This window comes from Ixodes scapularis, unplaced genomic scaffold (genome assembly GCF_016920785.2).
Source record: "Ixodes scapularis isolate PalLabHiFi unplaced genomic scaffold, ASM1692078v2 PGA_scaffold27__4_contigs__length_417560, whole genome shotgun sequence".
Taxonomy (NCBI): Eukaryota; Metazoa; Arthropoda; class Arachnida; order Ixodida; family Ixodidae; genus Ixodes; species Ixodes scapularis.
Genome location: NW_024609854.1, coordinates 197,223 through 217,086, shown reverse-complemented (window position 1 = coordinate 217,086; position 19,864 = coordinate 197,223). Strand labels below are relative to the sequence as shown.

Here is a 19,864-nt window from a genome sequence, read left to right as displayed (position 1 = left end):
GAACGAATTTTGGGTTGGGATGAATGATTTTAAATTGGGACTTTACTAATCGCATATCGTTTAGCTGACCAAAAGAAAGAGGCTAGAAAGTCAAAAGCCAGCTTTTCGGTACGAACATTTGAAAATATAGCGGACTATTTTGTACCTTCTTGCCTTCGAAAGCTCTCCGCCTTTTCACTATGATACATCCGCGGTTCCAAAAGCTCGTCACCGGCGCCAAACTGACGTCAACAGAGCCCAGCTCACGCACTGGACACGAGAACTGCGTCACTCGGACGTATGCGCTCGTCAACAATCAATCCGTCGACGAATATTTGGATTCGCGTTCGTGGCCAATGAGTGCCCTGACGGAACTTATTGTCACTGGGGAATGACAAGTTCTATGGTGTGCATAAAAAGCACGGTGGAACCTAGGAGTCATCGCACCGGTGCCGAAGGAATGTCACGACCACGTGATTTCACAATTCGCGTTTGAGTTGAGAATTAAAGCTAAGGAGGAAGAAGTAGGGAAATCGTTTTATGACAATTTCCATTACGAATGAACTGGGATACGTAGTTGAGAGAACAGTACAAAGACACCGAAATTATTACTTCACCTGCATGAGGCAAAGAGGTTTGTTGATATTCTCTGGCAAGGGCGGCCTCCTTTGATTGTTCCCAATAGTATTTGCTGCCCTAAACGGAGACTCGCACGGCGTTCAAGTGGCTAGGGCACGTGTAACCTTCCGCGGTTGTCTGGAGTTACGAATCCTGCCCTGAGGGTTTACTTTACGTTACCCTTCATGTAGGTGTATTCGTCCATGTCTGCGTGGTGAAAGCATTTAATGTTTGCTTTCTTTTAGTTGTTTCATAATTTTACCGATTAACCGGTTAAAAAAAGTAATCGCGATTAAAGTATGCATCGATTAATCGGTAGGTTAATCGATTAATTCCTCAACCCTAGTCCTCTCAGGAAGGCGTGGAAGTGACATGTTACTCACTTTTTTTTTGTTTGTTTGTGTATTTAAAAGTCGTTTAAAGGGGCCCTGCAATCATATTTAAGCGTCTACCTTTTTTGCGGTTTCCACGTCTCTTGGAATTCGGGCAAGCCAGCGGGCACGGGGAGAGTAACTAAATATTAGGGAATTGTAGTAGACCGTTTCCGCAGCCCGCTAAGCACCCGGATAGCTCTCCGTAATCCGCCACAAGACCTTGAACTATGCATGGAAGGCTGGCGGCGCGCATGCGCAGCTGCACCGTTTTCTTTGGGGATACCGTAGCGGAGGAGAAAAGCGATCTACTACAATTCCCTATTAGTGCGTCATATTTTAACCGAACGACGCGGAAACCTCCTCCACCAACGGGGGCGACCCGCGGTACCGAAAGCGCGCAAAATGTGACGTCTTTGGTCCTGGGCTTACTACTGGTCAGAGCCGCTAAAAGCTTCTTTTTAGCCGAAATACAAAATATAAGTGGCGGGAACCGTTTCAATTATTTATAAAAGTAGCTTTTGTTCAGTATTTTACATCAGAAAAGAAACAAATACCGTTTATTAAGGACGGAAACAAGAAACGACACGTCGACATACCCGCTTGGTGGAAAAGGTGGCGCATACTAGAAAGGAGTAGTGGGATCAGGCGCCGACACGGAAAGGTCCCTAATGTATGCGGCGGCACTGCGGTCGTAGGGACTGGAGGATCCGACCGGCTCCGAGCGTCCCGAAGGCCTTCGGCGAGCAGCTTTGTCTAGCGGTTTGGCCGTTTCCCGGCCAAACCGTCGCGAAGTGGCTCCCATTCTGAACTGATCTTTACCCCGTGTTTGCTGTCGTTTGTGGCCAATAAAGTGTCATGCCAAATTAGTGTTTAATCGCACAGCGAATGCAATGAGAGCCGCTCTGGCTGCCCGCTGCACACAGCCTATGCAGAACATGCTTTAGTGGCGTTCTCTCGCGCCGTCGACACGGAGTGCGGCAGCCGTGAGCGGTCGCATAGCTCACTACCCCTCCTCTAGTTCACGGCCACTCAAGCATTCAAGAACGTCATGAAGGAGGTTATTTTTTGCTTGTTTTTGTAATTTTAATTTGCCTATAACTTTTAAAATGAAGCGAAATTCGAGAAAATAAAAGTTACACTAAGTTACTACGTTCAGTGCGCTCAGGTTCGGTGCAAATTAAAAATTAGTAAAAAAGTCATTGCAGGGCCCCTTTAACGTGAACTCCGGGTATAATGACTATGCCGCTAAGTAAATCTGTGCATACAAGGTGCGCATTAGAAAATAAGCACAAAATAGGCTTTTCCGCGTCTTAAAAATACTGAAAATATTATCTTATAAAAAGCACCGGAGATACTCCACGTTGTCCTGGTACCACATAGAATAACACTGTGGCGTTGTCTGCTTCTGTTGACTGCAAATAAACCAATCTGGTGTAATCGAAGTCGATACAGATGGCGCAATGTAGAAGCATTTTCGAAAGTGGTTGAACTACATTTGCAAGTATTTGTACTCTACTTGAAATACTCTGCAGTAAAAGTAACCTGGATAGTACTTTAAATACACAATGAGGCGGGTATTTAATAACTTATCTTAAATACTTTTGTCGAGTAACTTGTTCAACACTGGTATGGAAGCAACTTGAGGCATGTTTTGAGGGACATTTCGCTTATGAGCGATATGCAACAATACTCCGTCCTACCATAATTTGGTAAACCACGAAGGCTATCGGTTTGAGTGAGCCATACAGCGCGTCGGAGGGAGACACGTGGTTACGCTTTATGTCACCATAGTTGCACGCAGTGCTGTGAAGCCACGGGCGGGAGAAAGAGGACAGCCGCTTTTGTGAATTTTGAGTGACAGGCAAGCCTCCGTGGTAAGCTCGAACTAAGTGCTGCGAGAAGTGTCTCCCTCCAACGAGCTGATTGGTGCGCTGGGACTCTTCGTCGTTTACCAAGTTACGGTGAGACGGATTCTACTAATACGCAGTTCCTACTACGCGGCCCCTGTTCTTACCCAGTGAAGGGGAGGGGGGGTGTATGCACCGCTCCTTCCCGCCCCCACAATCTGGACGCAGCAACGTTATTGGTCAAGAGCGCAGTGACGTCAGACCAACAACTGCGCTCTGTTGGTAACACCCTCTTCCATGACACTTGATACGGTGTGACCGACACCAACACGAGCGAGGTTCGTGCAAGGTTTTCATGTAAACTAAATACCGCTTTCAAAGAGAGCGCTTTTCTCTCGATACCATATACTTACATTTTGCGTGTGCATTTCCGGCGTGGTTTGGCGGACTGTTGGTGCTGCTGTTTGGCTGATTGTTGATGCTGCTGTGGTTGTTGGCTCAGTGTCGGTTCGTGTTTTCTGTGGGCGATAATGCTGACTAACTAATTGTTCTTTCTACCCAAGTACCGCAGATTCCTAACCGTAGTCCAAACCCGGCGGCGGGTGTCAACTGGTCAATTTCTGCACCCTGAATGGCGCGTTTTAATGGACGTCACATCGTCTGGTTTAAGGGGGGGGGGGGGGGAGAGAAAAAGGGGGGGGGGGGGGCTGTGCCGAGGCAAATTTAAACGCGAACTTAGGAATTCACGAACTAGCATTTTAGTCAGCTTCCAGATTTGCTTACGCTCACAGATGGTTAGTCAGCGAGCAACGCGAGGAAACCATAGAAGAATACAGGAGACAGGATAGACGCTTACGTTTATCCGGTGAGCCAATCAGGAGCCCGGTGGAGGCTATAGAGGCTGATTGACAAACATGTGACCGTTTACGACCGTGTGCCTTCAAACCGCTTAAATATCTCTAACGACGAAAGGACGCACTGGAACCATCTATACCGGGCAGCCTCCCGGTATAGATGCACGAGGTGTATCCAGTTTTTCACAAAGCCGTAAAATGCTGCGCGTGCCTTCTATCGTTCTGCAATTTGTTGATATAGTGTTTTTCGATGATGCTGAGCAATTTTTTAATTAAAACCATGCCCTTAACACAATAAAAAAAGTTAATTATACGCAGAGGCTCGAATCCTATCAACTGCTAAATGTACAGGGTGTTTCACGAAAGGTGGACAAATTCGATATTGCGAAAACTACTCGTCGCAACGAAAAAGGCTCGTGTCGTTTTGTTCCTGGGCCAGGGGCCCATTTAGGAAAATTATTAAAGTCCAGGATAATTAGAATTTTAATTATTTTTGTGTAATTAACTTTTTTTTATTGTGTTAAGGGCATGGTCTTAATTAAAAAATTGCTCAGCATCATCGAAAAACACTATATCAACAAATTGCAGAACGATAGAAGGCACGCGCAGCATTTTACGGCTTTGTGAAACACCGCACGCATTCGACGGGTTTTTAAGTTTCGGTTTGCAATCGGAGCGCAGCTCGGCCCCGACGGCACCGCGCCCCGTGGAGAAATAGTGCAACCAACCTCTGCTGCGTTGCGCGAGGTCTGGTCGATCTCTCTCTCTCTCTCTCTCTCTCTCTCTCTCTCTAAAATCTAGGCTCTAGTCGAAACTCGAGGTTCGACTAGTAGGGTGAGCTATAAGACTTTTTAGCTAAGTTAAACTTTTAAACAATTTGGCCCTACTTTAACGCAAAAAAAAAAAAAAATCAAATTTTGTCAAACAAAATATTTTTTGTTGTTGCAATATTGGGAAAGAAAAATTGTAATTGACGCTGGTTTGTTACGAATCTTAGAAAAAAATTTCCAGCGTTAATTCTCGCAACATAAAATCCAACAAGCGAATTCAAAAGCGGCACTCGATCGCGGTGCTGCGCTCGTTACTAAAGATAAGTAACCAAATAAAGCGTTACTCGTTAGTGTCTCAAAATGAACGCGTTAGTAAGACCCGTTACGGTGCCCCGAACGTAACGGATACCGCTGGCGTGACTCGCAAGAACTAATCAACGGCACTTACGCGTTGCTTCGGATTGCAGTATTGTTTTGCAGCGTTAAACTGCGGATGCCAACTTTCATGACAATTAAACTTTTGCAGGGTGATTTCATAGCGTTTATATATATATATAAAATTTGTATCAAAAGTTTCGAACTTTTTTAAAAATTTTGATTGGATTCATTGTTTTCTAAGTAAAGAATATATATAGAAAAAAAAAATATGCCGCGAAGAAGAAAATCTTTTTTGGTGGAATTTATAGAACGCGAACTAATTGAAGTTTAAGTTTTAATAACACAAAGTAACTAAACAAAAAACGAAGAAAACGAAAATTGGTTGAAAGGAAGGAGTAACGTAATTTGACAATCGATACCATCAAATAGTAAAAAAAAAAAAATGAAAAAAAAAACTGTGGTCAGTCGTTTAGAGAATTTAAGGAATAGGTTAATGTGTTTCTTGCAAAAAGAAAAGTAATGCATTATCAGTCACGTCGTTACTTGTAACGCGGTACTTCCGAGTCTGCACTCGTGTATGACGGCCGTCCGTTATACGAGTGCAAAAACGGAAACGGTTAGGTGCCAACCATAGAAACATTAGAGAGTTTTAACGAAGCGTTTTTGCACATCCGATGATGGGTCCTCCAATTCGAACTGCGCATGCGCTACAGCAGAAGAATCTCACATGAGCTTTTAGAATCGGAGGGCCAATCTTACCGCATCGGATGTGCATAAACGGTTCCCTAAAACTCTCTATGCTATGTTCAAGAATCCCGTAGTCTCTATGAGTGAGAGCAAGGACCTTAAGCCGCAGTCACACTACAAATACACTATTAATACACCACTAATACACTATTACACTATTCATACATTGGACAAGTCTGAGGACAGTCTTAGGCGTGTCGGCAGATGATACTGTCATCATGCCTACAGGGAAAGCCGCGTCCTTTGTACAATGTACGAACAGTGTGACTACGACTTTAAAGGCTGAACTCAATGGAGCGAATTATGCGACGAATAACTGACGAACGTCGCCCGACGGCACGCTCGCTTTGCGCGCGACGTAAAAACCACTGTGCTGATTCCACCCGCAGAGCAAAGGCCGCCGAGCAAAATTGGTCGATTTTTCGCAGCATATTCGTCCCATGGAGTTGAGGAAAACCGCTTTCTGTATCCGGCCATGAGCGTTCCTTCTGCGTCTATGGTTCTTACCTCGTTCACTCTTTCCACCATCTCCCGCAGTCTTTTGGCGGCCTTTTCGACCTGCCAGAAAAATTCCCCAGTGTAAGGTCACTACATTCGAGTACACTAGTCAGGTATACCTATACGCCTTGCTTTCGAATCGTAGAAACCTGTAGCGTATACGTTTCCTCGAAGCACTTGTGGAGAGCCAACTGCTGCAACCTACGAAGGAAGCTCGGCGAATGACGGGGCACGTAATATTTCTAGACTTTAAAATAAAAAAAAGTCATCCTGCACTGTGGCACTAAGCATGTCGTTCCACCACACTCGGTGCCGTTTTGGGTCAAAACATAAAGCCTCGTGCTTGGCCGGGAGGAAACGCAATGTTATATGTGTGGCAGTGCTCGTGCCTTGACGTGCAGCGTGCGCGCGAGACTATCGCGTGAACTGACTGACTGCCTACCCGAGCGACAGCATGCAGCCGTGTTCTAACCGGGCTGATTTCTGTAACCCGTTTTTCTTGTAAATACACCGCATTTATTGGCGACGAGGATGAGATACTCGCAACGAATTCCTGCTGCCATCGGGTCCACGGGTTGGATCATCGTCTGACTGCTGGGGGCTTGACTGGAGCCAAGGATTGTCCAGCCTCGGAATCCTGGAGCGGCCATCAAGCGGCAACCCCCCAGCGAAGACCATGAGCCGCATCGGGAACATCGAGTCTTTCGACGATACGACGAGCGACTGGCGCTCCTATGAAGAAAGACTGGCGTCATACCTCCTGGTAAACGAGGTTCCCGAAGGTAAGAAGGTCCATGTCTTCTTGAGTCTCATCGGTCCGAAGACGTACGCTTTGTTGAAGTCGCTTACGGCCCAGCAGTCACCGTCCGAAAAGTCGTTTACCGCGTTACTCAAGCTTCTGGGCGATCATCTTGCGCCGCAGCCATCCGTCATAGCGGAAAGGGCGAAGTTCTACAAGCGTTCGCAAGAAGAAAGTGAGTCCATCGCCGAATTTGTAGCGGTACTTCGAGATCTAGCACAGAGCTGCGATTTTGGAGGCTTTCTTGATGAGGCGCTACGCGACCGTTTTGTGTGCGGCCTTCGCCGAGAAGATGTGCAGCGCGTCCTCTTCACAGAAAACAAAAAGCTGACTTTCCAGAAAGCGGTAGAGAGGGATCTTGCGATGGAAATAGCAACTAAAAGTGCAGCGTTAACGCACACCAGCGGTGCATTGGTCCCTGACGTCCACAAGGTTCGGGTCGACCACAAAGCGCGGACCGACAAGCAAGTACCAGAGCAGTCAAGTTGTTTCCGTTGTGGCTCGACCAACCATCGCAGTGATGCGTGCCCCCACGTCGGTGACACATGTTTCAAGTGCAACCGGAAAGGGCACATTCAGCGCGCCTGCCGTTCGGGTAACAAGAAGCCGACAAAATCGAAACGACAAAGGCAGGTGAAAACGCTGACGTCCGTTCACGACGCGGTATCTCTGCAAGTGGTCAAGGCTGCGGGCTTGGAACCGATCACCGTACCCATAACGTTGACGGTGTGAAGCTTACAATGGAACTTGACACAGGCGCAGCTGTGTCCGTTGTCTCCTTGACTGAATTTCGGAAGCTGTTCCCAAGAAAGCAGCTACAACCAACAACGCTGACACTTCGCACGTACACAGGAGACTTTGTGAAGCCGAAGGGTCTGGCCTTGGTCTTTGTGCAGCACAGCGACCAAAGTAAGGAGCTTCCACTGTACGTCGTGGAAACCAAGGGACCGGCATTGCTTGGCAGAGAATGGCTGCGAGAAATTCGGCTAGACTGGAAGAACCTGGTCCCTGTCAACAGGCTCGACACGTCGGAGAGTCTCAAACAAAAGTTGGACGCCTTGTTGGAGAACCACAGCGACCTGTTCAAAGATGAGCTTGGCACCATTTCTGGAAAACCAGCCGAACTTTTTCTTCGTGAAGGTTCACAGCCGAAGTTTCTGAAGGCTAGGAGCATTCCATTCGCACTGCAAGCAGCAGTCGAGACAGAATTGGCAAAAATGGAAAAGTTGGGAGTCATCACGCCCGTGGCTACCAGCGAGTATGCGACACCCCTTGTGCCTGTAGTAAAAAAGGATGGAAGTATACGCCTCTGCGGAGATTTCAAGGCTAGGCTCAATCCCTGCCTGGAGGTGGACAGGTACCCCATACCACGTATTGATGAGCTGTTGGCGGCCTTAACTGGTGGACAAGAATTCTCAAAGATCGACCTCAGCAGGGCTTACCAACAGGTGGTTATGGCGGACAACTCAAAAAAGTTGCTAACGCTGAACACGCACAAAGGGCTGTACGTCATGAACCGTCTTGCTTTTGGCATCTCATCAGCACCAGGCATCTTCCAGAGGATAATGGATAATATTCTGAAGGGCCTGAAGCGTGTCAGCTGCTATCTCGATGACATCCTGATCACCGGAAAGTCGAAGCAAGAACACCTCAGCAATCTCGAAGCCGTCTTGTCCAGATTACAAGAACGTGGTGTGCGAGTGTGGCGTGACAAGTGCTCGTTTTTTCAGCACGAACTACGTTATCTAGGCCACGTCATCAACGCCGAAGGTGTTTGCGCATCCCCTGAGAAAGTGTCTGCACTACTGAATGCTCCTGCTCCGAAAAACAAGCAGCAACTGCAGTCGTTCCTTGGGATGGTGAACTACTACGGAAAGTTCGTTCCGCAACTTTCTACGCTGGCACACCCCTTGTACAAGATGCTGAGACAAGGAGAAAAATGGAGACTTTGACGAGCGTGTTGGGACAGATGTAACAGTAAGAAAGCACAAAACAAACAGAGGGACAAAAACAGACATGTACAAGCTTTCAGTTTACAACAACATATATTTGACGCCAGCGAAGTCTGCACCAACAACCGTCGGTGGGGAAAGGGGGAACGAGCAAGAGGGAGAAAAGAAGGGAGAGAAGGTTGAGAGGGAAGAAAAGGGGGGAGGGAAGGGAAGATAGCGTTTCCGCATACGAAGCTGATTGACGGCCGAAGGCCGAGGGGGGTCTTGTTGTTCAAGGTTGTGCAATTGGAGTCCGAGAAAACGCCGGCCTCAGAAACACCAGTTCTGGTTTTGTCAACGAGAGGGATGGGGAAGCAATATTATTCTTGGTGGTAGTCATCCTATAAGCTTCAATTATCTCCCTCCCATAGCGCTCCCGGTGTCCCCCAACTACTTTGGTCTCGTTGAACAAAGGCGTGCATGCCTGGCACTCCTTACCGTGAACTATAATAGGATGCAATGACCCCTCTGGCTGTGACGCGCATTCAATGTGGTGTTCTCGGAGGCGCAGCTTCCGAGAACACCACATTGAATGCGCGTCACAGCCAGAGGGGTCATTGCATCCTATTATAGTGCCAGGCATGCACGCCTTTGTTCAACGAGACCAAAGTAGTTGGGGGACACCGGGAGCGCTATGGGAGGGAGATAATTGAAGCTTATAGGATGACTACCACCAAGAATAATATTGCTTCCCCATCCCTCTCGTTGACAAAACCAGAACTGGTGTTTCTGAGGCCGGCGTTTTCTCGGACTCCAATAGACCATTTGCAGTCTCTCCCAAGCGCCCCGGCGCGCGCGCGAGGAATCTTGGGATCGGTGTTCTGTCGGCCCCCGTCGTCTGGCTGCTCTCCGTTGGAATCGCATCACCTCGCCCTAGACATACTTTTCATCTTCGTTGTTTATACTTAATAATCCTCTTTTTTATCTACTCCAGTGTATTTTTCTTGTTCATAAGTGTATCTATTTCGTTCAGCGCTTTGTATTTCTTCTGTATATTACGTGTTTTTGTGCATATTCCATCGTTTTCGACGCGGCCGTCGACGGACACCACGCCGCTTCGTTCGCCGCTCCCGGGGTGAGTACTGACTGTTGCCGTTACGCTCTATCCCGCTCCTAGGCCGTTCATTTAACTCGTGTGCGGTCGCGAGAGAGCAGTTTCGAACATCACTACAAATGTCACCGCTGTAAGCAGAGAAATAAAGTAGTCATCACGAAGCGAAGGCCGACATGCCTTCGCTTCGTGATGCGCTCGCCCTGTGAAATGTGAGCGTGGGATATCGAGTACTGCTTGCGTGCTCAACATTCGGGACGGTGCTTTGTCGTTGCGATCTTTTTGCCCTTCGGACGCTTGCGAAGCTGTACCAGCGGTCGGCGTGCCTCGGCAGCGCTCGTCAACAACCGTCCGCGCAGCATCACATCCTTCGCGTTCGGTTCTTCGTCGCGGCGGGAGAAGGGGTTCTGACTGCGTTTTATGCATAGTATGGGGGAGATTCCATTGTTTATCGAAATTACAGTTCAGCTAGCGCGCTCACTGTGGTGAGGCAAGATTGCCCCTGCGAACCGCGCTAACACAGCGTCCCGCGAGTGCATATCTTTATTGATCATCCCGTTTTCACGCAAGCGCGTGCATATGAAATGCTAGACACTTTTTAGTGGCTCTGCGAACTGCTTCTTTTGGACGAACACTGACGCATTGAAAGCTGGAGTGTCTTTGCCACTCCTGTACAACACTTCACGGTCGTGCCAGCAGCTTTATGCTGCTGGCACGAAACGGATTATGGTCAAAACGCGTTCTTCGTATTCAGAGCTGCACTATATCATGGACACTGACAGGGCAGCAGCAACAAGCAGCTCAGTGACACTGGAGATGCTTGTCCCCAATGCCAGTGCGTGGCTTGCTTTCAGAATGCTCCTTCGACTGTGTAATGTTCGAAAGTGCACAAGAAGTTGTAGATTACAAAAGCTGGCATGTTTGCCTAATAGCAAACGCTCTTTTTTTAGCACAAAGTTTACAGCAGGCTTTTTTTGAGGGGTTGTTACCCTAGATGAACTCTTACTTCGCAAGTTTAGGTTAATTCTGTCAAAACAACACCAAACCCATTAAAAAACTGTGTTGGTCAAATTTCCGTCCTCCTTTTAAAACGCTGACTGAGCTGCCTTTTTTTCAGGGAAGGCTATGGCGACACGGGATGTACCAGAGCCGCAAGAGCTACCACTTCCAGCAGGACCTTGGACCAAGCAGCTGAAGGACTTTCCTTCCGCATTCTCGGAAAGCCACATCCAAGGGCATGGCCAAGCAGCTGGAGCACAGAAGCACACAAGTTCTGGCTACAAAATGTTCAAGGCCCACAAAGTGCAGAACATCTTCCTCCACACCACAAGTGCATCAGAGACAATTGTCAAGGCTAACGTGGAGGCTTCCATGACCCTTACGAAGCGATACGCAGTGCATGCTGTGCTCTGCCAAGATGGGCAGGTCAGCAAGGCTTCCTGTTCCTGCAAGGCTGGACAAGGCGGTGTGTGCAAGCATGTGGCAGCACTGCTTTGGCACATGCTAGACCTGATAAGGGAGGGAAGGTCCTACATCCCGGATGCTCTGGCCTGCACTGAGGGAGCAAGGCAGTGGGGCCCATCTTCAAAGAGAGGTGCAAGTACGGTGTCGTTCAACGAACTAGAATTCGTCAAGCACGACTCTAGCAACAAGGCGAAGAGTGCGAGAAAAACCACGGAAGTGCATGTGGACGTGGCGCAGGCAACCGTCAAGAGGCTGCATACAGATTTCATTGAGAAGGGAATATTCCCAATGTTTGCGGACGTGATGGAAGAAGCTGCCTTCACACCCTTGCCAAGGAAGGTTCAGGAGCACTCGAACACGGATGATGGGGCCTCTGCAGCACGGATCAGCTTGCCCATAAAAGAGTGCTGGAATCACCAGATGCCACCAAGCGATCCATGCACCCTGACTCTTACACAAGCTCAGCACCTGGAGGAACAGACACGTGGCCAAAGCAGAAGTATGCTGTGGCACACGGAACGTGAGAAAAGGATCACGGCATCACAGTTCGGAGACATCGTCAAACGACAAGCACCCGTGAACGAAAAGTTTCTCAGGACGATTTTCTCGGGCGGACATGGCACGACACGTCACATGAGGGCGGGACTTCAGAATGAGGCGGCTGCTCTGAAGCGCTACAAGGCCAAGCAAAAGGTCCAAGTCTTCAGTGTTGGCCTTTGCATCAACCCTGGCCTTCCCATGCTGGGGGCATCACCAGACGGGCTGGTCTGGGACGAAGATATACAGGAGTACGGACTAGTCGAAGTGAAGACCGTGTCACGGGCGATAGATGCGAACCTGACGACCTTCGAGGAGGTGATGAGCAGAGGGTTTGTGGAGTTTATCCATGCGGACAAGAGTGTCGACAAAAAGCACAAGCACTACTACCAGGTGACAGGACAACTTGCGCTCACAGGACTGGAGTGGTGTGACCTTGTTGTTGACTGGGCGAAAGACTGCTGGGTCACACGGGTGCCCTTTGATGAGGCACTCTGGGTGAACGTTATGGTGCCACGCCTGACAGACTTTTTTTTTAAATATCGGAAAGACTGAGTGTTGATCATAAAATTGTAGTGTCTGTTGTGGGCGGTTCTAGTGCCAAGTTTGGACACTTTTGGTAATCGGGTTGCAAACACTGCCCGCGTGGGTGGGCGGCTCCGTACGTCAGCCTGCTGGTTTCGACTTCGACAACACCGGTTCTTGGCCTACCCGGTTTACGCAACTCGAGGAGTACGCTTATGCCTCCGTACTTCGCCAAGCACCACCGGACATTCAGGTGCGGACACTTCTCTACTGCATGGGCCCCGAGGCTCGGGTCCTTCTCGACATGTTCGGCTTGAACGCCGCCTCCCTGAACAACTACAACACGGTGGTCAAGCGCTTCTCGGAACACTTCCTGTACCCCGTCAACGAGGTGTAAGAGTCCTCGAGGTTCCACGAGCGGGTTCAGCAGCCGGGAGAGAGCGTCGACAGTTACTACGCCGAGCTCTGCAAGCTTGTCAAGTGGTGCAACTACCCGTCCCCCAAAGTCGAAGAACGCCTGGTTCGCGACCGGTTCGTTGTTGGTCTTTGCGACGAACGCCTGTCCGGCCAGCTCTGCTGGAAAGCCAAGCTCAGCCTCAAGGACGCGTGGACGCAGGTGAGGCAGATCGAAGACGCCGAAAAAGAAAAAAACTGCTCGCGGGAGTCGAGAGTGTCCAGGTCACCGTCAACGTTGACGCCACCAAGTCTTGTCATGGTCCGACGCACCAACGCAAGACAACAAAACGGTCAGACGACGCATCAGCAGTGTCTTCACTTGGCGATAACGACCCAGGTTCCTGCAGCTACTGCAGTCGGGCCCCCCACACACGCTCAGACTGTCCTGCTCGGCAGTCTCTGTGCAATTATTGCAAGAAGAAGGGCCACTTCGCGGACGTCTGTTGCGCTCGGAAACGAAAGCAGAGCAAGGTGGCGTTCCTTACCGCTCCACGCAATCCTCGAGACTGAGAAGGCCAAGGCCAAGTACGTTGAGGTCAATGTCGACAACTACACGGCGATATTCAAGGTAGATTCCGGCGCGGAGGCGTCTGCTGTTTCGGAAGCCTTCCCGAACTTACCTCATCATCTGGACAAGGTCGACGACCTGCTGACAGCACCAGGAGACCAGTCGCTAAAAGTCATTGGGTACTTCATGGCTACCCTCCTGTGGCGAGGCAAGACCGGTCATCAGCGTCTGTACGTGATCAAGTCCCTCTCTATGCCCCTGCTCGGGTTCCCAGCCATCCAGGCTCTGGGTGTGGTAAAGTTCTTGGACGACATGAAAGTGCCGGCACCGCAGGGACTTTTCAGAGGTCTCGGCACGCTCAAGGAGGAGTACAAGATTCGGCTACGCCCGGATGCGGTTCCGTTTTCACTTAGTGTTCCATGCCGCATACCGATACCCCTGCGCGAGGTGGTGCAAACAGAACTGGCCAAACTGGAGCAAGACGGAGCCATTCGGCGTGTCACCAACCCCACACCTCGGGACGCTGGACTGTTCATGGTTCCAAAGTCGTCGGGAGGTTACCGTGTCTGTATCGACTTTACAAAATTAAATCAAGTTGTCCCGAGAGAACGTCATGTGCTCCCCACCGTCGATCAAGTCCTGGGACTTCTGGGCGATGCGGCAGTCTTCTCGAAGCTCAAAGTTACCTCAAGCTTCCATCAGGTCAAGCTTTCCAAGGACTCTCAAGAGCTTACGATGTTCATTACGCCGTATGGGCGTTATTGCTTTTGCCGACTCCCATTTGGCATCACGTCGGCCCCTGAGTTTTTCCAGCGACAGGTGGCGTGGATCTTGGAAGTCCTAGACGGATTGGTCAACATGGTCGACGACATCCTAGTCTTCGGCAGAACGAAAAAGGAACATGACCAACGCCTGCGGCAGGTGCTGTTGTGTCTCTCCGAGGCCGGCGTCACCCCTAGCTTCCGTCGACGGTTCGGCCTCAGGTGGACCTGTCTACTCGCGTCATCGTGATGTGCCTCGTCCAGCATCACCACCACGTGTTCGTGGTGATGGTACGGGCCGACACTACTCAACCCATTCTGGAAGACAAGTGGTCGCTCCCAAGAGACTCAATCTGTAAAACTTTGTTTTTTTTCACAGCCAAGGTGTCCGATACTCTCCTTGAACATTCTAAAGGGGGGATTTTGCGGGCGGTGCTAGTGCCAAGTTTGGACACTTTCGGTAATCGGGTTGCAAACACTGTGCCCACGTCTTGTGTAAAAAGCCATTGCCTCGTGTGATAAAGGTGCCTTTTGGTTCCTAGCTCTGGACGCTCAGTTGGTTGCTTGCCGTCGCTGGTGGGCTGTGCAGTTTCACCGCCGGCCACAGCCCGGCACGGCAGTGTCACAAAGGAATCAACCTCATTTTTAATGCCAAAGACTTGGAGAACATATAATAAACCAACTTTTGTGAACTGAAAGTGGCTGTCATGACAAGTAGTTGGAATGCCTCAGACTGCTCATGTCGGCACAAGAATTTGTTGCAAACTGTAGCGCGTACCTCTGTCCGATATAGTAGTCGCAATATTTGTGTACTGAAAATAGAGTTTGTGCACTGTGCATGCTAAATTTCATACACTTTTCCATTGTTTACAAACCCACGCCCCAGCGTGTAATCTTCACAGCCTAGCATGCGCGTGGTCGTCAGTTGTGAAACCGTCCAAAGCACGCGCCATACACACAAACACTAAAGATGGTATGGGAGCGTGTGACACCTAAAGAGGGCATGATCCTCTTCTGCATTATGCGCGAAAGTTCCAACAACGACCATGTGCTGTGGCTACCAACGCCGCTTCCGGCGGCCCACCTGGGAGCAAAATTGGTTTACGGTAGTGTCGTTACTGATTTCAGCGCTATTGATGGTGAAATTTTGGTTGCACGTCAAGGTCCCCACATGTTCTTCCTCTGGGGTGACAGACATCTTCCTTTGGTTTAATCTGTAAACCCTCTAATCTTCATTTGCTGGGGCATATTGACGGAGAATTTTAGTAATTCGCACAATTTACAATGCAACAGCTTGTTTTCAACATCTTGAATTTTTGCCTGTGGCACACGCAATGGCATCTCAGTTAAAGCCCCTTCATGTTTTAAAAGTAGCGCAAAGTGCGTCGATGCACGAGGCACGTGCAACATGCAGCCCTTGGGAAGATCATGGCGACACAGCGCAGCACTGAGCTAGATTTCAGACGCCATGTCCTTCCCAGAAGTGGCACACGGTACGTGTCTCGAGAATTTCCACAACAATGAATGGCGCCACTTTTCCCAGGATAGAGGGGCTTTAATCTCAGTCTGCCTGTTGCCCCACCAAACAGTTCTGCTAGGAGTCGACTGTGGCCCCACCATTACGTCTATTTTTCTTTATTAACCACTACATTTCCGCCCTTTTTAGAGGATATGTGTGTATTAAAATAAAACATCCAAAAGTATTGAAATTAATTTAATCAGTCCTAGTTAAAAATTAAGAATAATCAAATGCTCGCTACTCTGTCGTGTAGTGTGCAACCAATCTAAAATTAAAACCTGGCAAGTTTGGACAACATTTTATTGCGTTGAGTACTTCTGACAGGAATCCTAACGTCCTTGATTTCTTTCATCATGACCATCTACCTTTGCTTTGAAACATTTATTTAACGACCAAAGAAGTGGCCACCATATCTGCCCTGCTGTTTGGGCATAAAAAGAGGAAAAGCTTTTAATCTTCTCGGGAGCTTCCAGGGCGAATGAGACAAGTGGCAGCGATCAGGGACTCCTGGGGCTTCAGTAGTCTGGAGTCACCTGGTTGATCTCGGCGAGTATGGTTTCCTTGAGTGCCGTAGGGAGGTTCTGAAGTTGCCCGACTGTGACGTTGTTGGGGGCCAGGTGCACTGCGAGTGGAGGGTGAACGGGCAATCCATCCCAAGAGCTTGGTGACAGGGTGAACACAAGTGTAGCATCCAGAGTCATGTTGCGCTGGTTGCGGAAAAAAGACGTCCGAGGCCCGTTCAGCTAGCTCCTCGGGAGAGACACCTTTGCGAAGGGCAACAGTGGCAGCAAATTGCCTAGGTTTGTGGTCCCCGAGGAGAGAACGGAGGAGCCTTCAAACTTTCGAAAGATGGCTATTGCCGGAGATGGATCTGCACAGGGAAGTCCAGCAGTTGGAAGCGAGTTCCGAAGTGTAGCACGAGATAGTCTTTTGGAGTTTATGTGAAGGTTTGAGGAGTCGTCGTGGTCTGCGAGAACGGCGGTAACAGGCCAACAGGTGAATGCGGCGGTCCAGTAAGTAAATGCTCGTCAAAGCGGCGTCGTCCGGTACGGTTAGCCGCTTTGTGGCAGACTTGTGGGCGGACTGGATAGCTTGTATAATGTCGGAAAAGCCAGCAAGTTCCATGACAGAAGAAAGAGCTGCTCGGAAGTTGTCCCACTTAGTGAAGAATGTGTCGCAGCAGGCGCGACAGTGAGATAGGGTTGCGGATAGGAAGTCGTAGCGTAAAATAATGGGGAGGTGATCACCGCCGAGGCGGTCGCCGGCGACATGCCATCTCCAGCGTCGAGGGTAACGAGCACAGGTAAAGTCGGGGCAGGTGTCCTGCTGTTGGGAGGATTGTTTGATACGTGTGGGGGTGTCTGGGATGTTGAGGAACGAAAGTTTCAGCCCTGTGAGGTCTGCAAGAAGCCGCGTGCCGTGGGGAAGGTCAATGTCGTAGCCCCATGCGTGTGTTTGGCATTAAGATCACCGCAAACGGGAACGTCGTCTTTTGGATAAAGACGGGCGAAGTGCTTAAAAAAAGGGATGTTTAGCGGCTGCCTTGTCCAGCGGTTTAGCGATGTGTCTGGAGCCACATAGACAGAGAAGAGAAAAACGGGCCGTTGAGGAATTGGCGGCAACCCGTAACGCTGGTCATTGCAGAGCACCTCTGTGAGGTGTCGAGAAGAGTGAAGCACACTGATCGATGAACGTACAGGGCGGAACGAATCCAAGGCAAGGGGGCACTAGTCTCAATGTTCGGAGCAAGTCCATCGTACTGTGGCAAAGAAGGGAGGGGGCCGTTGATTTCTTGTAGAGCAAACGCAGCGGCCATGTCGGATGACGAGTGAAGATAAAATTTTTCGATGAAGTCTGCCTTCTTCTGTTTAAGCGAGCAACAGTTCCACTGAACAATCCTGGGGGCGCTAACCATGTTTGCGTGGTGATAGTGGGGGGCCGCCGAACGGAATGATGCCCTGCATCGCGAGGCGCCCGATTACTGCACGGGTGCAGGTATCCACGAGAGTAAACAGCGAGTTTTGCATCGTCGGAATTCGCTGCGTGGCTGCCAGCATTTGTTTTGTGAAAAGGGTGATTTGTTGTTGCAAGCCAGTAAAGTCTGACCCTGACGGAAGTAGGGCAGGCGTCTCACTAGTGCTGTTGACAGCTCTCGCTGATTCTGCGAAGGTGGTCCGAGGCGGTTCTGATGTTGGGACTTGTGTGAGGTCGGCGGTGATGTTGTGTGCCGGCGTTAGGAGTTTTGTGGCGAGCACCGGGCGGGAGTCAGTCTTCTGCTTCGCAGACCTCGGTGCTGCGATGAGGGCTTTGGGCGCAGATAACAGCACAGCTTGCTGAGCAGGAGCTAGTTTCAGGCGTCACTGGTGGTGACGCCGGCTTCTCTTTGGATGTTGATGAAGGCAACTGACGACGCTGTGTTGTGCCGTTGGCTTGGGTGCTGTTGGGGCACTGGGCAACGCGAGGCTGGTGCCGTCGAATGTAATGAGTGCCGACCCAGAGTTTGTGAGAGGACCGGCCTGGAGGATAGCAGATTTCCGGCAATGAAGGTTTTTTAGGACGCAGAATCCAGGTCGCCAGACTTTTTTTATGAATCCGCGAACCTGGCCACGGCGAATGGCCTCGTAGCCTTGCACGGAGACCTGCAGAGTGCCGATCGGGATGTATGTTACATTGAGGAATGCATCGCACACTTGAGACAAAGCAGCATCAACTGCAAGTTGATTACTGCAGTCGAGGTACCTCACTTGGTAGGGGGCTGCAATGGTGTAGGAGACCTGAGGTCTATCTGTGCAGCAACTGCAGAGTCAATGGCAAGAAAGACCCCGTCCATGATGCGGCATGGTTTGGCCGGCCGTAGAATGACAGTGTGGGAGAACTCACTGCAGAACGATGCTGCTGGAGGCGCCGCGGGCGGGGCCGCCTTACGTCGGCGAGAGACAGGATGCCATCCGTCCTCCAGGGGGAACGAGTCAGGGTTCGAGTCACGTTGGATGCACCGGGGTGAGGTGGTAAGCTTAGTCGCAGCGGCGCCGAAGAAAAAAATGCCACGAGCACGCTTCGTTTCATTGGCGGCAGTGCGGATGTGGCAACTGTTGTTGAGGGGCGACAACTTGCTTTCGGGATCATCGTCGCCGAGGATGGAGAATGGATTCTGAGTAAAGACCGCAGGTTGAATTCACGCGGCAACAAGTGGTGCATCAAGAAGCGACGTGACGGCAGGAGTGGTTGCACCGGCTGTGGGTGGTGCATTGAGCGGTAAGCTTCAGACAGCGGGAGAAGCCAGCGTGGCCTCGGTGGGTTGTGAGTCCATTTCGTTGGGTAGAGGAAAGTCCCGAGGGCCGTAGTCGGTGCTAATGGTCGTCATGGGTCATGAGGGCGTGTGGGCACAAAAAGTTGCCGGAGCTGAAGTGAGCTAGATAGAGAGATATGGCCTCTTTTTTCTCCACGACCATCTACGAAGCCACAAGACTGCAGCTCTAGCTTCGACTGAGCAGTGGCTCTCTCGTGAAATTGCACAGCAAAGCACAGACCTTCCAGATAGAGTCCAGGCTCTTGCTCATACTGTTTGGGAAAGTACCCCTCAAGATTCGAAAACACTTCATTTGTCCAATCACTCGTTCCACGTGGATCCGGACCTTCGCAATCGCCCTAGTTTTCGCTTCGTCCTCCAGGGAGAGCTGTAGCCTTCCCCCAAGGAAAGGTGGAATGTTCAGGTTAGCCCCTGCAGCTTCGACCTCTTCAGTGATCAAAAAGCCTCTGTCCGCCATGACAGAGTCTCCGGGCTCAAGAAGGTTGCATAGCCCGGAACATGCGGTCAGGGCTTTGTCAGAGACGCGGCCAGGGGCAAGGTCGCTCACGAACGACACGAACCCATTGGGGGTGATGCCCAGCAGTCCCTTGGCAGTGTTGTGGCACTTGTAGCTTGAGTAGGTATCACTCTGCACCCTGAAGTCGCTAGGTGTCTCGATGAAGATTTCCGTGCAATCCAGAATGACTCTCGTCGATGGATACGCCTCGATGAAGCACTCCGGCATGTGCTTGTTCACAACCTGTCGCGACGGCCAGTAGTTGAGTTGAGCAAGGTAGTCCGCTAGGTAACCAATCCAGAATGTCCACACCCGGCTGACTGTGCTGATGTGGATACGAAACCGGTATGCAAGGTCCTGCTCCAAAAGTCCCACCCTCAGG

The 19,864-nt window shown here is 50.2% G+C and overlaps 1 long non-coding RNA gene across 1 annotated transcript in view; it reads right to left on the bottom strand.

Annotated features, from left to right (window-relative positions):
* Positions 1-3,237: 3,237 nt before the first annotated feature.
* The window catches only part of LOC121836317, a 29,386-nt gene continuing 12,759 nt past the window's right edge, over positions 3,238-19,864 (bottom strand). The window contains exons 3-4 of the long non-coding RNA XR_006077880.1: positions 6,075-6,125; positions 3,238-3,336 (exon numbers count right to left, since the gene is read on the bottom strand). This is a non-coding gene — a long non-coding RNA (uncharacterized LOC121836317). The remainder of the gene's footprint in view (positions 3,337-6,074; positions 6,126-19,864) is intronic.